Here is an 18195-nt window from a genome sequence, read left to right as displayed (position 1 = left end):
AATCCTTATCAGCAGCGAATTCCGGTATCCACAGCAAGTTATTATATTTTACCATTTCTTATCCTTCAAGTCTTATCCACCCGAGATTCTTTACATGCAACTTCCTATAATGATTTACAATCCATTATCTATCCACCAATATCATAATACTCAAATATGGATTAAATTATTTGTCTTTAATATTTTATCAAGTCTATTTGTATAAGATATCTCATTTTGTTTCCATAAAGTATAATTTATTTTTGACAAGTGACGTTGTTATCACCTGAGGAACAGAAAAATGAAATATTAGTTGATATTTTAATCAACTAAATTGGATGGGATTTTTTTTTTATTATTATTCGTCTCTTGTTGAGGAAAATGAGGAACTGTTTTCATATTTTCAGGATCTTGTATTTTTTTGTGCTCGTCATTGTAATTATTATCATCGTCGTTGTCGTCACTGTAATCGTCATCGTCCTCGTCATTGTAATCATCATCATCATCAGTTAATCCTACACACACACACACATCCTTAGCGCCTTAGGATGTAAATGCAGAAGTCCTTAGTGCCAGTTAAGCGTCCTAGAAGAGAGGAAGAGGAGAAAGAGCAGTAGGAGGTGAAGGAGGGAGGATAAGAGAAGAAAAAGGAGGAGGTGAAGGAGGAAGAGGGAAGGGAGCAGGGAGAGTAAGATGAATGAGGTGAAGGAAAAACAAGGAAGGATGGAAGGAGGGTAAGAGAAGATAAAGGAGGAAGTACAGGAGGAAGAGGGAACGAAGGAAAGGAAGGAAGGAAGGAAGGAAGGAATACAGATTTAGATATATAACCCATGAGACAAGTACTTTTTCACACAAATGGCCGCTGTTATATCGTAGGGTCGTGTGTGTGTGACTGTCTGTGTTCAACCACGACCACCGCCCGACACTTCCGTCAGATCATAGGCCGTGACTTACCTGCAAGCGCCGATGTGTGTATGTGTCCAGAATTCTAGCCCAGATTCTCAAAGGTTCTTACGTCTGGCCTTTTATTAACCTTACCTTGAGACGTGAGAACGCCTTTGGTTGACTCATCTTGAAGTTAAGAAACAAAGATAGAAGCGAAAATATATTCAATGATTTGATTGAGTAAAAGATTATTAGACATGAGGAACCTTGATGAATAGGTATAGTATTGTTTAAAAAAAATAAGAAAATAATAATAACCAAGTAACTTTATAATCTTTTTTATTTGTTCATTATTTTTACCTTTGATAATAATAGAAGATTTAGTAAGAAATTTCATCTTTTATTTTATTTGTTATAAGTGTATAATATATGTAACGCCATGTGTATATAGATTACGAATGACGTCTATTTTGTGTGTAATAATAATAATAATAATAATAAAAATAATAATTAACGGTTTATTAAGATAATATGGCAGCCCGAAAGCTGAAAATATACAATGAGCAGGGTTGATAAGTTACATATGGTGAAATCGGGGAGTGGGTCACTTGACTGAGGAAAGGTTTCAATACAAAAAAATATAATAAACATAGAGTCAACATATAGATTCACTCTAGAGCTGGTACTGTGGGAGCTGGTCTTGTAAACATTCTTGTGACTTGATATTGGCGCCAACAAAGTCCTTCACACTGTTTGGATGGCCGTTGTACCTGAGTTGCTAAGCCTCTCCCTCACTACATAAGCTGTGTGTGTATGTGTGTGTGTGTGCTTTACTTATTAAGGTGTGTCTGGAGAAGAAGACAATCACACTGACACTACTTGTACCTCCAGATGGACAATCACGGTGATGTTATTGCTTTTATTGATAGATTCCGTAGCGTCTGGTAATCACTGCTGTGCGTCTTTTGCTGTTTCAATAACTTACGCATTCTGTTCTAGTTGTTGTTATTGCCGCGTCTTTCTTAGTTCATAGTGACATTATTGTTGTTTTAGCTCTCTCTGTCAATCACATCGGCTTTACTGTTATTTCTGTTGTGTTTTTATCAATCACACTGACTTTAATGCGGTTATTGCTGCATCTTCGTCGACCATAGTGATAATTTTGCTGTTACTGCTGTCTTCCTGTTGTCCTCTCCGTTAACCGAGTGCTGTTACTGTTATCGCCAGGCATTCTGTTCTTCCGTTAGTCTCAGGTGTTAAGGACAGGACCTATAGTCATCATCGCTCACCTGAAACACAAACGATAACAGAAAAATTAATCTTGACTTAAATAAAATACATAAGACTTTTTTCAGGTGTTTTTGAGTCAATATTCCTTTGATTAACTTAAAAGTAGATATTTTACGTAAACTGACTAAGGAACTTGTAGATATCTCAAAACAAATATAAAATACATGTTAAATATCTCATGTTAAACGATACAGCAAATTTAAGAAACGTCAAATTTAATTCATTGTTGTTTTTTTTAAGCGATGAAGTTCCTTTACGTAAAATGTATGCAAAAACTCCATAATTTATTCAAAGGTCATTTATAGGTTAAAAGAAATCCTGACATTAAGACGGTATATACTTAAGGCACACTGAACATCCTCCCTTCATTGTTCTAACTAAGGAAACTGTTTCTCGCTGAGGGTGTTAAGGCGACCATAGTTGAATTCAGTGACTTTTAATGAAACATAAAAACGAAGGAGCTATATAAACGATGTAAGGATATATAAAAACTGAAAAATTTGATTATAAAAACCCGTATTTGTTGCTTTATTTACTAACTCGTGTCTAGCTCAACACACACATATAGTTTGAGTCGCATCGCCGCGGAACTACACTGGGGGGGGGGGATGTGTTTCAGGGTGGCGGCCATACCTATTATATCTGTAAGTGTTATTATTAGCAGTGGAAATAATAGATATCCCGCGAAGACTCCTCATGAGCCTGAAATGGTCCCCCGACGCCGATGTGGCCCCCTGGCCCCTATGGCCTCATGAGCCCACTATGGCCCTCTGACTATCAAACGTTTCCCTAACCTTCGGTCTAAACTAATATTTGTAAATCGGGAAAAAGGATTTACAAAGCTGCCGAAACCATTACCTGAAAATCTGGAAGAAGGATTCGTGAATTTTGCTTTACTATCGCCTGTAAATCAGGCAAAAAAGAGGGAGATTTACGAGTTTCCTCTAAATGGGGACGAATAAACAAAATCTTGTATATAAACCAGATGATGTTTTATACTCTGTTAAATCCTCCTCACCATGCCGTCAACCCCTTCCTCCACCGCCTCTTTACCTCACTTGTTCGGGTTTACGAGTCTGAATCTCTCGGGGCTCGTGGTTCAGACAGTAAGACTTCAGTAGTTGACTGTACTGTATACCATAGGCGATACAAACTTCAGTACTCTTGATAACCTGAAATAGACACTGAAACTTTTACCTGTAATATGCAAATCAAGTCACCAGATATTTATGTCCAATATTAAAGTGAAAATAATTATATACAGGAAACAGGATTAAGATATTACATACAGTATGCAAATTAGGTCATAAATTTCCCCTCTCAAACGTCAAGGTGAAAAATTATCGTATCACATCTATGAATTAAAACGAATAAAGACATAAATATTATAAGAAAAAAAACATTAGCAAAAATATCTCGTCATTTTATTTAATATCAGAAGCTTGGAATAACTGCAATAAATCACTCAAAAAGGAAATTCCTAAGTATCACGTATTGAAAAGTATAAAAACAAAATAATAAAAGTTTCCAATAATATCTCCCAAAACAATAATAAACGTAAAACTATATTGAATAAAAACAAAAAAACACCGTAAACACAGAGACCAATAAACACCTTGAAATATTACAACAACAAAAACACCATCAATAACCAACAACCACAAAAATATAAAAACAAAAACACCAGTTTATAAAATACCTTGAAATCACCTCTAACAAGATCACACCACAAATAAATCAATCAAAAACCTGTCGAACTAAACATGCAATACTAGTGAATGGTAGAGGAATATTGTGAATGATTCGTATCGTGTAAACATTGATGGTGACTTGACGAATCTCACCTATTGTTTACATCGTGTTACCAGCCCACGTGACGACCTATATGAGTGACTGGGTCTGTTTACATCCATAGGCCTTGGTTATGTGTTAATAGGTATACCTGGAATGGGTCTCCGGGTATAAGTGGTATAGGCTTCTTTGTTGGAATAAAATAGAGAAATATGCATGTTTAACGACTCTCTGTTGGGATATATCTATGTATTGTGTCTCTATGTTGGGATATGCTGGGATACTCGCATAGAAACGGTTCTGTAGTGGTACTGGGATATATATGCGTGTAGAACTGTACCATGTTGGGATATACGGGGATTTTAGCATATGAAAAGGCTTTGTTTATATACAAGGCTCATGATTGGATAGAGCTTATGCATTAGCAGTGTGGTGGGATATACAGCTTAATGTTTGTATATTCGCATTGTGAGACAGTTCAGTGCTCGTATATGCGCATGAGGAATGGAGTTAATAGATGCACCATGTACCAGCCGCGGCACACTGAGGGAAAACACACACTTGACGTAGTTATACACAGGAAAAACACACACACTTGACGTGGTTATATATAGGAAAAACACACACTTGACGTGGTTATATACAGGAAAAACACACACTTGACGTGGTTATATACAGGAAAAACACACACTTGACGTGGTTATACACAGGAAAAACACACACACTTGACGTGGTTATATATAGGAAAAACACACACTTGACGTGGTTATATACAGGAAAAACACACACTTGACGTGGTTATATACAGGAAAAACACACACTTGACGTGGTTATATACAGGAAAAAACACACCTACTTGACGTGGTTATATACAGGAAAAACACACACTTGACGTGGTTATACACAGGAAAAAATACACCTACTTGACGTGGTTATATACAGGAAAAACACACACTTGACGTGGTTATACACAGGAAAAAATACACCTACTTGACGTGGTTATATACAGGAAAAACACACACTTGACGTGGTTATATACAGGAAAAAACACACCTACTTGACGTGGTTATATACAGGAAAAACACACACTTGACGTGGTTATACACAGGAAAAAATACATAGGTAACTATACTGAAGACTATTCCCTTGAAATATATAATGAATCGGAATCAAACGTAACTACTGACACATATCTAATTGAAACACGAATGAAGTATCTATCTTTCGTGTATGTCTCTAACGAAATATATTCTCTTGATCCAGTTTACAGTACTGACGAAATATATACCTGACACACCATAGCACTCGATATATATTTACATGAGTATATATGAAATTTTAAATAAAGTGGAGTGTTAATTTTTAAATGTAAAATATTTTGTATTCTTATATTACTTAATTTATCTGTTTTTGTTGTTAGTGTCGTGTTTTGTCTGAGATGAAGGATTTAGCAATAATTTAAGACATCGGGAAAGGTAATATTTATATACATACACATATACATATATAAACATACATACATACCTGGTGTATATCTACTGGTAAACATTATGCTCAAACTTGCTTTAATTCTCAATTGACTCATACACATATCTTGTAACTTTTAACTCTCAATTGACTACTCCACACAACTGATCAAATAAACATTAAATGGCTCTAATTTCCCCGTTATACAGATTAATACACCAATATACACGATACATATATATAAAAAAAATCAATCACCCCCATTTTGTATATTAGATTCGTATCGTCAGGAGCAACGTCACACCTGTGTTTAATTAACCTGTGGCGGAGGGTGGTGTCATTTTATTGGACAGGTGAGCCAGGTAGAGTGACCTCCATTACACGTGGGGGTCAGCCAATGCTTTTATCCTGATGCAGAGGAACATTTGGATAATTTGTTCCACCCAGATAGAAAGACAAAACTTACTTATCAGTAGAGTTAATGACTGGCTGCTGACGCTGGGGGGTGGAGGGTGTAATAATAATAATAATAATAATAATAATTAACGGTTTATTGAAAGAGCTTGGCAGCCAGAAGGCTGAAAATATACAGTTACATATTTGGGGAATGGGTTACGAATTACAACTAATATACAAGTAACATAAGTGACACAAATAAGACATATAATAACTTAGATGGGGATCAGCTCAAACTACAGTTCATTTCAACATAGTGACAGTGTAAGGAGCAGTGTTTACTGGGAGTGAATACACTGATTTATTACATGTTATTGATAATTTTTACAATGGTTGGGACTGGGCTGTTCTTATAGCGATCAGTTCGTGCACGTATGGGCTGGATGCGGTTGTGGTGTCGAACAGCAATTCTCGGACAGGGGATCTCAGGTGGTAGTAGGAGCCGGTGTCGAGGATGGTGTAGAAGCTTCTTACCAAATTTGCAGATGAGGCCGTGGTGATGGTCAGTGAGAGTCGAAAGGGTCAGTGTGTTGAGCGCTTCTTGATATGTGTGTGTGTGTGTGTGTGTGTGTGTGTGTGTGTGTATCCAAAAGCCGGGTTGTCATTTTATGAATAATAAAATATATATATATACCTTGAATAACACTGAAATTTACCTCCACCAACCAGTGATCAATTGGAGGAAGAGAATAGATACTAAACTTTATATATAAAATGGTAAATATTATTCCTTCTTCACCTGCAAAAAAAAAAGAGACAGTTTACTATTTCGACAATAACAAAAATATATCGTAAACGAGACAGTTGTTACACTAAAGACTAATGAGAGAGGTAGATATACACCCACACGTGCTGTTAAACTCGTCAGGTAGTTCTTTCATCAATTCCTATAACCAAATGGACGGAATTTTGTATTAGGACATTGTTAACTAGCCCGCCGGGGGAGGGGGGAGGAGGGGAGTGTAGCGCCGCCATCTTACAACTCGTCACCACCACCACTAGCCTCTGTTGTGCTCTACACCTGGGCCGGTCGGAGCCGCCAAACCCTTACAAAGAAAAAAACTCAATAAAATGATGTATAATCCTTTCTAGTGTCGGTAATTGGTGTCTTATGTGGTATTGGTAGAGGTTGTGTTAGGCCAGGTGAGGTAGGGAGGTGAGGAGGGGGGGGAGAAATGGGGTAAGGGGGGTTAATGTAGTGGATATTGACAACGCGGCGGTGAGCGGGTGAGGGTAGGGGTGTAAAGGCTCTGAGGCGGTGTGATTGGTAAGGGGACACACACACACACACACACACACACACACACACACACACACACACACACACACCCACACACACACACACCCACACCCACACACACACACACACACACACACACACACTTAAGTTCCCATATAATATCTTTTTAAATGTAAAATTTAATCCCATTTCTATTATGTTCTTATTATTTTTTTAGGTTCTTAAGAAACATAACAACAAAATGACTGAAATTTCCCTTCTGTTTAAATCACGTTTTTTTTTTTTGCTTTATAAATTAATATTTAAAGAAAGGAAATAAACAAAAAATTAAACCGCAAACAATACAAGTAAACAATTGAGATAAAAACATTAAAACAAAAGAATTAGGTTGATAAATTCTCATAACATTAAATCAGTGTTTACAAATACTCTACTCAGGCTGAAGTTATAATGCAACCTGGTAGAGATAAGCGATAATATCTACTAAGTGTATAAATGATATTAAACTATGTATATTATTATAACAAGAATCAATAATATAATACAAAGTTGTATCTCTGGTGTGGGATTGTTTAAGGTGTAATGTGATTCAAGAATACATTTTTGAAGCACAGATATACAGAAATACTACAACAATACTGGAATTTAATAAGAAGATATACAAACCCACATACATGTATAGAAATTCACATAAGCATCCACAAATCTACATAAATATCCACAAATTCACATACATATCCTCATCTGCAGACAAAAAATTATACTACTGGAGAATACAGCCTGAAATACGGATCTAGAAACGCATAAGGAAAAGATTTTTATGAATAAGAAAAACTCAGAATTTCACAACCGAAAAAAAAATCACGAACCCAAAAACCCACACCATCACAACAAAACCAGACCCACAGCACACCCATAACAAACCCACACATCATCACCCACAACACACCCTGCACACCCACTGGACCAACATCTTGAGGTTATATCAGCAAACAGCGACGTCGTACAAGTCAACTTTATCTAATTTCTCAGTTAATTACAAACATCACAAGGCCCCCTGGCGACCTCCTCTCTCCCCCTCCGTAAACCACGACTTGTAATGAATAACTGGTGATTGACAGTTACCACTTACACTTTAATTCCCTGCTGTCATGACTGTGGCGCTCCCTGTCATAAGCTTCTCAGAGGAAGATGTCCAGGTATTTTTCTTGGTGATTCGCAGGTGCTAATACCACCTTCTGAGGCGAGTTCCAACGAGAAGACGAATTCATTTTTTTTTTTTTTACTTTTTTTTTACCCTTTTTCATGTTGTTGCTCTATACCTGGAACGACACACAAGTCATTATAATGTAAGTCATTTCTTAGGAACTTGTGAATAATAAGAATACGATGTAGTGTTTTATGAGTGTGTCGTGAAGGAGTTGGTGGTGGGGTTTGGTTTTTTTCTGATGAGTTGTGTGATTATTTTGGGATTGAGGGGAATAACAGGAAGTCTAGATTTTAAAGAGGAAGAAAAGTTTTTAATTGGATAATATAATTTAAGGTTCAGTTTCTAAGATCTTGGAAGATAAGCGATGTGTTTTCTTGGTTTCTAACACACACACACACACACACACACACACACACACACACACACACACACACACCTGAGTCCTAATACAGGTGACGAATAAACACGATAAATGAAACTATTGTTATCTTTTGACAATGATAAAAAACAGATAATTCCCCCCCAAAATATATTTCACTACTCAACTCCTTTTAGTCCAACCAAGTCACCGTTTACTATAATGTTTGGTTACTCTCAGTTCTATAAAGGTTGATTAATATCACCATAAGAGAGAACAAACACAGGGAGAACAAACACAGGGAGAACAAACACAGGGAGAACAAACAGAGAGAACAAACACGGACCCACGCTGGTATTCTATAAGCACCTTGGTCTCATATCAACACTGTACTCGAGGCCAGGCAGAGATAAATGTACCCACAGTTAAAGTGTTTACCAATATCCCCCTAAACACCGCTAGCTGGGATATGAAAAAAAATAGGATTCCTGAGTGATAAGTGATACCTCATTATGTCGACGATTCTTCATGTATAGGTGAGGACTTCTGGGGGATAAATATAATACCTTACGAATGGGTAATATAGATAAGAGAGTATTCCTAAGTGTTGAGAGAAGTTTCTTTATTAATAGACATAAACGATGTATTAACTCCGACCTACAGGAGTCATTCAGTAGTGTAAACTCTCTGCTGAATCTATACAGAGTGACGCATAAGTAATTTCACTGAGAATAATAACTTTGCTTCTGTCATCGCTCTCGGTAAAACAACTTCTATGTCACCCTGTATATGAGATATAAATTGAATTAATATAAAATGGATAATGACTATATTATTTCTTTGAGTTTATTTTTTGTGAACTTAATAAAAATAACAAAGTAACAAAGTGAATCAGTCATAACTATTCAGCGTTGTGGATATTGTAACCCTGCAAACTTAACCAAACTCGACAGTTCTATCTTACGCGCTTACCTGGGATTACCTGAGGCTACCTGGGGCTATCTGAGGCCACCTGGGACTACCTGTGATTAATATAAAATGAACACTTTGTACGTATATTTTGGGCTAACCTCAAGTATCTAAAACCAATGACAGCGAACCATCAGATGTAAACATAAATGAAATCAACTTCTGGTAGATATGAACAAACACACAATACAACTCCCAGCTCCAGTGTAAACAATTTTCACCTGTTTACATTGACTTTCAAGGCTTATTAAACTAATACTCTTTCACAGGGAGAACTCTAAGGCTCCTGGGTTTTTTATTTACTGTAAAACCTTGAATATTGTTTGGGTTTTTTAACTAGGGTTTTTTTTAACCACTTGAAGGGATATTTTTCATTAATAGGAAGGTTTTTTTAATCACTAGAAGGGTTTCTTTTAATTACTAGTAGGGTTTTTAATTACTAGGAGGGTTTTTTAACTCGATTATTTTTTAGTCATAAGGAGGGTTTTTTAAATAGGAGGGTTTTAGTCACTAGGTGGGTGTGTTAATCACTAGGAGGGGTTCTCTAATATTAAATATTTTCATATTTCATTTAAACATATAAGTTCATACCTGTTCATTTTCTTCAATGTTCTTCAAGATGTTGACCAACCTTAAAATCTTATCTTATCAGATTTCATGTTGCTCACAATTCCCTCATTACCTGTTTTGACAATTGATAGTTTGATCTTTATTTCCTTTATCTTTCCTACTTCTATCATTATCATTTTACAATTTCTCTTCCTTTTCTTTCTTTTACTTTTTCTTCTTTTGACTCAAATAGGATCTTATTGTTTTTACTTTAGTCCAGCATATTTATTTTCTATTTCCAGTTTGCTTTTATCTTTGTTTTGATATTTTGTCTTTCGTTTCTCGTCAGATTTTGCACCGGGAACGTTTCTGGACTCCTTAGGAAGTTGTCAATATCTTTTAAGGTCAGTTTACTGTTAATTTATTGTAAATATCCTGACGGAACTCATCTGTGGATTTATGTAATTCTATTTACACTCGTTTTAGTTTACTTTATTCAGTTTATTTACACTTTAGTTAAATTTACAATCATTTTACACTTGTATTAGTTAAATTTACACACATCTTATTTACATTTACGCTGATTTAAGTCTCTCAATCGTTTTATTTACATCTGAGGGAATGATGTAGGTGAGGAAACTTGTTGGCGAATGGAATTATCGCGCTATCGTCGCTATCGTCGCTATCATCGTTAGACTATAAGTATCGTATCGGAACATATTTTGGATTTATATGTTGGTGTTCGTCACATCTTCGTCAACGGAATATCTATTGGTGTTGATTTTTTATATTAACTTTACCTGTAATGTGTTTGTTGTAGGTCTCTCAGACCCTATGTCTCAGTTATCCCTACAACACAACACATGTATTATTTATGTGTATGTGTGTTCGTGTCTGCGTGTGTATTTAGGGATGTGTATGTATTGTATATTTTGTATTTACACAGTCCGAGTACCTTCAGGGAGGGGTCCGATAAATTCCATAATGAACACTTTGACTCCTGTTGTCTCGGTAAGGTTGTCAAAATCCTTCGTCTGTTGTGTCATATTGTCAAACATAAAGTCGTAAAGATACATATTTGAAGCGTGTGTTATATATGTATACATGTACGTTAGAGTTGGTATTCATACATGACTGATCTCTACACACCAACACCCGCCTGAAGGTAGTCTCAATCTCCTGACGGTGACCAATACGAGGAGAGACAACGATAACGACGACTCATAAAACTATTATATCCACTAGTTCGGTTGTTAATGGCCAGTCTATACGCTCTCCTACCAAGCACTTTGAACTACTGTCATTACAATCAATAAATAACAGTCATTGGCGATAAATAACAATAACTCTCATGTTTGTGTCCCGCTTGAGTGGACTGTTGTGTGTGTGGTGTGCCTGGAGTCTTGTGGAGGAGGGAGAGTGAGGGAGGGAGGGAGTGTGACGGAGGGGGGAGGGGAATGTAAGTCAGGGAGAGAAGTTTGGAGGGAGAGAATATGATGGAGGAGCAGAGGGAGTATGATCCAGGGAGGGAGATTTGGGGGGAAGGAGTGTGATGGAGAGAGGGAGGGAGTATGTGACAGAAGGAAGGAAGGAAGGAAGGAAATACAACTCGCTGGTTCAGTACCTTAATTATCACCTCTTAATTGACGTTTAATGAATACATCCCCGTCAAGGTAAAGTCTCCGTATAATCTCATAACAGGTGTGAAGTAAACGTAAGTGCTTTAATTAGACTCTCGGGGCGATATTGTCATTTACCTGTAGAGCTAAGTACAGGGGTACACGTATCTCATTAAGGTAGAGCCTCGAGAGGTATTACACTTACTGGGTATATTTATAATACATTTAGTAGATCACGTGAGAAAAATTACTCCTTGATGTTAAAATTGACAGGTTATGTTTGAACACTTGGCTGAACTAACTCTTGTCATTCAATTCCACATGTTAAAACACTAAAGTAAATACGACTGCTGGTAAATAACTTTAATAAAATAACTTAGTGACATGAAAGTTAAAACGGTTCCTAAAATGTTCTTTGTACTGACTGAGTGAACGAGTGTTTGCTTGTACTCTGAGGTGATGTTAAGGCCTGTCACTCACGCTGTCATAAAGTTAACAATGATGTTATATAACTCATTCCCATACATTATAAACATCATGTATGGTATTATTTAATCATAAGGTGTAGCATCTCACTGACTAATGACATACAATCATAACCTTTAGTAAATATTAACACACATAATTGACCGATAGTTTGCTAGACCTACAGAGCTGTACAAGAATCTCCGTTTAAACAGGAGGATTAAGAGGTGAGTTAAGGTGGCTCGATACTTTATAGAAGGAATTGTAGAATCTTAAGTTGTTTTTAGTGAGGAAGGTAACTAAGAGGTTCACTTAAGAGCTGCGAAAGTAAGTGGTGGTCAGGAAGGTCTAGAAACTATCACACACAGACTCAACTTTCATGAGAACTGACAAGACAACTCCGGGTTTTTTTCAAGGTGTTGGGACGATAAGTGTCAGGCGGCAGTGGAGCGAGGTTACATTCTTCTGCCTTAAAGAAATAACGGGAGAGGATGAACTTACTAATTTATAAGATAACATAACTAATGTCTTATGTTCAGTCGTAGAAAAAGACGAATGGTCATCACGGTGAATGATTATAAAAGGGATTATAGCGAGGAATGTTTGGGGAGATTTACAGCCGCCCGGGGCATGTGTATGACTTATGGCTAGTAATGGCTCACCACGTTATACATTACTAATGATCCGTAAGTGACTTATGGTGTAGAAATTACTATCTACCACCACCACCAGTACGTCCACGGTTCATTTAAGACATGGTGGGCCGTGTGTGTTGAGTCGAGGCCCGCGTCCGTCCCCCACTAGTCACCACACCTGACGCAGAGAATTGTATCGACAGTCATATTGATTTTACCACAAATAATAACGGTGATGCTAATGATAACCACAATGCAAAATAATAATAATAATAATATTAATAACAGCATTAGCCACACGCCTCTACACTGCCCCATGTAATGGAGTGTGGCACATGTGTAGGCGGATCCCGTCGTGGCGTCTTGAGGAATCTTCGTCCAAGATGCCCCAAGACGGTGTTTTATAGACGCCTGGGATAGAACCAGCTCTCGTAAAGCTCATGTTGCTCTTCCTAGTATGTCACACACTCACCCTCGTCCTTGTACTTGGCAAGGACGCCCAGGGTGAGACACACTACCATTATTAAAACAAGTACAGCCTCAAGTCAATCCCAGCGCCAGGGTGGTACCGCAGTGTGTCTGAGCGAGTTATCATTCGTGAATTTCCCTCGCCTTTGATTTTGACCCGAGTGATCCGAGGTTCGGCCTTCCCTGTTGGTCATCTGAAGAAGTCTTAATGACGACCTTTAACCTCGTCAAAACTTGTTCGTGTGAAGGACGACGATGGCCACTGGTCTTAGCATGCTGAAGGTGATGACGTTCACCTCCAAAGTAACTCTTCCGCTGAAACCGAACGTATCAATCCATCTCCCGGCCGCACACACACAGCCTCAGACACCTCAGTCCTGACGCTGGGCTGATAAAGTTACTGGGACATACTGCTGACTACAGACAATATACTTAAAATACGAATAGCCGGTTTTTAAGGACAATCCGAAGTCTATCAAATTGACTTCCATGTCCCCTATTTCGTCTTTATTTGTCACAATGTTATAAAATTTTAAGTCGTCGTGAAAATGGTCAACCCGATGGTGCATTAAGCTCTTCGTCAGAGATATGAAACATTAAATGCATTAACGCGGGAGGCATGGCTCGCCCTTCTGGCACGTCAAGATATACAATGGTTACTCTTCACACCGTTGAACGTGCTAAGGAGGTTTTATTCCCGAGGAAAAATTTGTTCAACTGTTGTCCCTCTTTAAACACAACAGATCATTAACAGTTCCCATAAGTTCCTCGACACAAGACACTCTTGTTCTCCTTTACCTTGCTAGCGGGTCCCAGGTGGTGCTTCTCATCACTCTTTTGCTGAAGTCATTTTCTTCTTTATTTTTTGTTAATGCTGTGATTCATTCAACGATAACATAAGCGTGTTGACTTATATACAAACTTAACTCCGAAAGGTTCATCCTGTTGTTCCAGATGGTGCAGCTCTCGTGTAAGGGAGAAATAGTATTGGTGTTGTAGTTAGCGTGGAGTACTGGTCTTGTATAAGTACTATAGATCGGCACAAGAAATAGCCGAGAATACGATCACTGAGCTCGTCGCGGCTAATTTCCCGACGAAGTAGCCTCTAGTCTTCCCGGCTGGGAATTCCTAAAGTAACGTAAGTATGATAAAATAATGACTATGGAACCGTAACAAACACTTCATGAGACATTTAACTTATAGATGTTATCATATTAAACGTTTGTCATAATAGACCTCAGTTATATATCCTCAGTTAGTACTGATAGTTTTAAGATAATATTTGTAAAATATATTGACAGAAGCAGAGGTTTAGAACTGAGGAAACACAACTCGTGAGGCGAGTAAAGGAGGTGGAGACAATAACTGAACAGTTATGGTGAGCCTTAGTAGAATAACAACACGGCAGACCCTGAGGCAACACAACACAGCAGACCCTGAGGCAACACAACACAGCAGACCCTGAGGCAACACAACACAGCAGACCCTGAGGCAACACAACACAGCAGACACTAACACAACACAACACAGCAGACACTAACACAACACAGCAGACACTAACACAACACAACACAGCAGACACTAACACAACATCTTGAAGCAACACAACACATCAAACACTAAGGCAACACCACACAACAGACCCTGGAGGCAACACCAATTATGTCAACAAAGCAGCTGGCGAGACTTTACAGCTTCAGGATGGGACGAGAACACTGTCGACCTCAGTAAACTGTCTTCCCTTATGACCCGATGTTGTGAAGATGAAGGAGGCTGACTTACATCAACTCCACCTCGCGTGTTTGCCCATCACTTGCAAAAAACAAAAACAATCAAAAAACCTCGGTCAGAATTATTTTAAACCATCCAAACACTTTCTCTCACAATTGACGTTTATCTATAGTTTAAATCTTCTTAACACTATTTAGCCGGGTATCTTATCTCTCAAAAACAGAAATAAACCTCCTTGATATCATTGACTTCTCGTTATGTGATAAACAGAATGTAGCGACGGTCTCCAACTTAAATCATTCGCTCGTGTCACCAATTATCCACACAAAAATCTTAGCATCATACACCGGTGTTCCTTAACCATTATATAAAAAAATGCATTACATCATTAACTTTTCGGTGTATGACAGAGTCGTCAATCACTGGCGGATACCATCAGGTGTGGTGACTAGTGGTGGACGGACGCGGGCCTCGACTCAACACACACGGCCCACCATGTCTTAAATGAACCGTGGACGTACTGGTGGTGGTGGCAGATAGTAATTTCTACACCATAAGTCACTTACGGATCATTAGTAATGTATAACGTGGTGAGCCATTACTAGCCATAAGTCATACACATGCCCCGGGCGGCTGTAAATCTCCCCAAACATTCCTCGCTATAATCCCTTTTATAATCATTCACCTTGATGACCATTCGTCTTTTTCTACGACTGAACATAAGACATTAGTTATGTTATGTTATATATTAGTGAGCTCCTTCTCTCCTTAGTGTTCCCTAATTTGTTGTTATTATCAAGTTAAAGACCCGGGAATGTGGTCCTCGCCAAGACCTCAAGACAACAGTGTACGTCCGTCTGTGTCGCTGTGAATGTGTTCTGGCTTAGGATAATAAAAAAATCCTTATGTTAATTTTGTCTCCTAGTTGGTTCTGCGTGATTGTCTCTGGTTTAAGTAGAGTCTCAGTGAAATTTCGATGCTAATTTTGATTTTTTTTGTGCTTCATCATATGTCAGCTATTTAAATGCGTTCATACATATCCGGATAAAATTTTCACTATGATAAATGATTATATTTCTTTTCATGGCTATACTTATCATACAACAACATAAAACTATTATGACAAAATTTGATTCCGTATATACAACGAAAAATCTATTTCCTATGCATCAAAACGCTGCTATCGTCTCAGAATGACTTATTTCCTATACAACAAAATAATTAATCCTAGATATATTTTTTTAATATACCACATTTTTATCTGAGTGGTTATTTTATTTATAGAAACAAAAAAATGTATCTCTAAGTGGATATATTTCCTATACAGAACAAAATATATACATCCTATACTATAACAATTTATATTAACTCACGTGACTATTATATAATCCGAACCCCAAAAATTTTATATCAATGGATAACTATATTTTTAACAGTACAAAAATTATATATCTACGTGGCTATATTTCCTATACACTATATAGAACTGAGTATAGCAATAGTGTGAGGTCTATCAGTATATTTCTTTCAGTATTACGATAGATATAATGTTTACCTGAATAAAAGGTAACACAGGTATAGTCTCAATTAACCTGTTTACCTTATAGCTTATTACTCTCCTTTATTCCTTTTCATCTTGTTTCCTTTTATTTTCCCTTTTATTTAATTTTTTTGTCTTTTCCTCTTTTATTTAACTCTTTCTGTTTTGTTTTGTTTCTTCTTCCCCTTGTTTTAATTATTCTCTTTCTTGCTCTTGCCTTTTCCTTGTTCCTCTACATCTTGTTCTTTTCCTTCTTTCTCTTTCGTCACTTTTGACTTAGTTTTCTTCATCTTTCTCTTCATTCCCTTTTATCTTTCTCATTACCTATTCTCTATACTTATTTTCTTTTCTTTTTTCTTTACTCTGTTATCATCGCTCTTTCTTCATTCTCGGTTCTTTATCCTGTCCTGGTTAATTATTTTCTTCCTTTCTTTCACTTCGTCATTCTTTTTCTCCTATTTATTTCAAGATTTCCTTCATAGGTCAACATGAGGGGAGTTACTGGGTGGTGTTACCTTCTTTGACCACAGTGAGCGAGAGTGAGTTATGAAGCTGAGTTAGTGAAATTTGTATATCACTCACTCACTCACTCACTCACTCACTCACTCACTCACTCACTCAGGATTGATATTCTTCGAGCTAACTAACGCAAATTTGCTGTTAATCTAAGCTAACTTAGCCTAACCTACCCAAACCTAACCTAACCTAACCAAAGATTTGTTAATGCGACATCTGAGTCACCCAAGTCGCATATGACGTCACAATAGACCTTTAAATCTTTAGTTATCAATCTGTTATATATTTTTTTTTATTCTCGAAATGTTTAATCCGTTTCTGGAGTGAGATATATTTAGTATAGCAATGATACATGTAATATATTCTTTGTGATGTTAAGAAATTACGAAGTTGTTTAGATTTTGACAATTTTCTTTGATAAATTGTTTAGGTTCGTATATTGTTTTTGTTTTCTTTTGTTTTATTTTTCCTTTTGTTTTTGTTTTGTTTTTGTTTTTGTATTTTTGTTTTTGTATTTGTTTTTACTTTTGTTTTTGTTTTTGCTTTTGTTTTTATTTTGTTTTTGTTTTAAATAATTGTTTTTATTTTTGTTTTTTAGGAGAATAAAATGATGAAGATACAATGTGAGACAGTGAAGCGGTGTTTAGTGTTCCTTATATGAAGAGGTGTAGTGTTCCTTATGTGATTAGGTGTGTTGTTCCTTATGTGATGAGGTGTAGTGTTCCTTATACGAAGAGATGGTGTGGTGTTCCTTATATGAAGAGGTGTAGTGTTCCTTATGTGATGAGGTGTGTTGTTCCTTATGTGATGAGGTGTAGTGTTCCTTATGTGATGAGGTGTAGTGTTCCTTATGTGATGAGATGTAGTGTTCCTTATATGAAGAGGTGTAGTGTTCCTTATATGACACATATCAAGACCATCGTTCCAGGATACAAGACTTAAGGAACAGCTCCAGCGTGAATAATATCAAGTAACATTAAGAGAAAATCAGTCTATTTATATGTCTGTATGTATGTCTATATGTCTT

The 18195-nt window shown here is 37.0% G+C and overlaps 1 long non-coding RNA gene across 1 annotated transcript in view; it reads right to left on the bottom strand.

Moving 5' to 3' along the window:
• Window positions 1–1534: 1534 nt before the first annotated feature.
• LOC121855214 overlaps window positions 1535–18195 on the bottom strand; it is a 34578-nt gene continuing 17917 nt past the window's right edge. The window contains exons 2-4 of the long non-coding RNA XR_006086750.1: window positions 8241–8430; window positions 3208–3326; window positions 1535–2153 (exon numbers count right to left, since the gene is read on the bottom strand). This is a non-coding gene — a long non-coding RNA (uncharacterized LOC121855214). The remainder of the gene's footprint in view (window positions 2154–3207; window positions 3327–8240; window positions 8431–18195) is intronic.

Source organism: Homarus americanus, unplaced genomic scaffold (genome assembly GCF_018991925.1).
Source record: "Homarus americanus isolate GMGI-L3 unplaced genomic scaffold, GMGI_Hamer_2.0 scaffold1024, whole genome shotgun sequence".
In the NCBI taxonomy this organism is placed as follows: Eukaryota; Metazoa; Arthropoda; class Malacostraca; order Decapoda; family Nephropidae; genus Homarus; species Homarus americanus.
Note: the sequence above shows the minus strand (reverse complement) of the source record. Positions and strands in the feature narration are given on the sequence as shown.